The following is a 2,888-nucleotide window of genomic DNA, read 5'->3' as shown; positions in this document are numbered from 1 at the left end:
TACCATAAGATTTTGTCGCAAAGTGCTCTGGGAATACATCTCCAAACTAAATGATCACACTTAGTCAAAAGTGGAGGTTAGGAACCACTACAAAGAACTGGTACAATGAAAAGACCAACTAGAGATTTTCTACTTACAGTGGTAGAATTTCAGATATTTTAAATATGAGAAACATAAAAAAAAATTTTAGAGTTCTCTGCAGGGAGAAATGATTTAGAGAACATAAGTCATGTGAGGCAAAGTATGTAAAGCATGAAATTAACTCGGAGTTTTAGGGAGGAGACCTGGAGGTTAAGGATGGGTTATAAAAGGTCAGAGAGGAGACTGGAGGCTGATTATGAAAATCTTCATATTTCTGGTAAAGAAATTCAGATCCTAACTTGTAGGCACTGTGAAGACATAGGAGGTATTTAAGCTGTTTTGTAGCAATAATCGATTTTGCATTTTAAAAGAATATTAGTATGGCATACTAATTGGAAGTATCATTGCTATATGCCCAATGTCAAGAGCAATATCTAATTCAGCATAAATCTTGCTAGATATAGTTGTTGCATGAATAATTTGAATAAATGGAGGACAAGAGACCAAGATGCTATTTGAAATTGTTTAAAGGCTAGGTGAGGAGGTTCCCTTACCAGGTGATGGTAATAGAGAGAAGATGTAAGAGACTTAGAAAGATAACTGAGAATACTTTGAGTGAGAGATGGGATTAACATGATGGACCATTTGTTACGTGTCAGAAACTGTGTTATTTCATTCAGTCCTCATGGTAATCCTCTAAGGAAACTGAGATTCAGAAAGATTTGACTTGCTGAAGTCACAATGTTGGAAAATGGTAGAGCACAATTTAAGTAATATTTTAATTTTAAATCAAACAAATTTTCACTCCAGTGTGAATCCAATAGTGCCAGTGTAGCTGTGCCCCTTAAAGATAATCCCACAGTCTCTGAAGCTTGTTGAAATATTCTTTAAAAAAGACAGCTCAGCAAATTAAATTTGCAGAATGTGTGTTTTCTTACCTGGTAGATGTCCAGAAAGTCTTGTTCTAAAAATTCATCACATTCCAGCTAAAATTATCATTTCTCCCAAACACTATTTTCCTTTCTATGTTTTGTGTTCTCTATCTCATCAATTAAAACACATTGCCTGAGTGTTGCTCCTAGAAGTAATGTTAGTCTCCCTACTTGCCTGTATCCTACACATTCAGTAAATCACCATGCCAACTTTTTTCTTTTTTTAATTTCAAGTTATTCTGAGTGTACAAACAACCAGGTCACACTTTTTGAATTTTTTAGGTAGAGCTCAACTTGTAGTTATGCTTCACACCCCAAAAGTATGCCATATACCCCTACCTATTGCTCTTTAAGTGGGAACATACTAATCACCCCTCTCATTTGCCCTCTCTCCCAGTCCCCTCCCCACAACTTGAATTAAGTTTTTCTCCCATGTGAGCATAGCAAGGAAATGAGACTGGAGACCAACAGCCACAAGGAACCGGATTTTGCAAACAACCAGAATAAGTTTATAAATTAATCCTTTCCCAGAGTCTTCAGGTAAAATCCCAGTCAAGCTGAACCTTGATTCAGCTGAGCTTGTTCAGATTTCTCATTTCCACAACTGTGATCTAATAAATGGGTGTTATTTTAAGATGCTAAATTTGTGGTAATTAAGTTTTTGAACAAAAACAACCCAAAATTCTAATATACTATCTAATATTTATTTAAAGACCTTCATATTCTTAATAAGTTCATAAATTTGTACATCTTACGCAAGATCTAATTAAATGTTGCTAAACCAACTATGAGTATGAGCCTCCAGACTGAGATGTGACAAAGGCAAAACCATTAATTACTTAATATTAAAAAATATTATTGAACTCTTATTATGTGCCAGGCACAGCAGTAGACAACTGTAATGTAAAGATATGAGTGACAGTCACCACCATGATGATGTCATGGCAAATGGAAGAGAAGCAAAAATGTAAATTGTTGCACAAAACGATGAATTAAAAATGTGAAGAACCTCTAAATATGAAGAAAGGACTAAGAAGGATATATCTACTTAATGGCTGGTGGTCATATGTAGAGATGCTATTCAAATTATTTACTGAATTACTTTTATTTTCCCCTTAACTGTTGTTATTATCAAAGATCTTCATTTCCTCTACTTATGTCTCTTTTAATTGTGCATTTTGTGATTAATTTTTCCCCTATTAGTCTTCTAAACAAAGTTAGTAATATAACATATTGACTCTCATTTTTAATTATTTACTCCATATCAATAATCCACTCAAAATATTTGCATTCCAGAGAAGGGTTTATTCATCTTTTTGTTCTATATAGTTCCTAGACTAGGTATTCAATTGAATTCAGAAAGGTATATAATAAATTTGGAAAATAGCATTTTGAAACTGACCAGAGACATTTGCCCCATGATATCAAAATGACAGTTCAATATTGTAAAGAACAGTAGGCTAAAGAAAAAAGAAAAAACTTTGACAAAACATTACAAAAAAAAAGAAGTTTGACCCATTCAAATATTCATACGTAGACAAGAAGCTTCAGGCATATCAGTCACATTAATTAAACATGTAGACTGATTTTACTCTGCCCCCAAAAGGACCTTTTTATATAATTGCTTGGAATATCATTAAAACTATTGATATTTTTGTATAAAACAAAACAAAAGTTTCACACCATCCATGCTTCAAATATTTCTCTGTGATGTGTCATAAGGTACTGAATAGAGGTTGCTTGTAAATATTACCTAAAAGCAATCTTTTGTGAAGTTAATACTCTTTCCTATTCTATACATGGAAGCAGAATCTTTTATTTCACTCTCAGTCCATTTTGTATGTGTAACAATTATTTTAATAATCAAACTCCTTC

The sequence above is a fragment of the Otolemur garnettii genome, unplaced genomic scaffold (genome assembly GCF_000181295.1).
Source record: "Otolemur garnettii isolate 467f Iridium unplaced genomic scaffold, OtoGar3 scaffold00004, whole genome shotgun sequence".
In the NCBI taxonomy this organism is placed as follows: domain Eukaryota; kingdom Metazoa; phylum Chordata; class Mammalia; order Primates; family Galagidae; genus Otolemur; species Otolemur garnettii.
Note: the sequence above shows the minus strand (reverse complement) of the source record.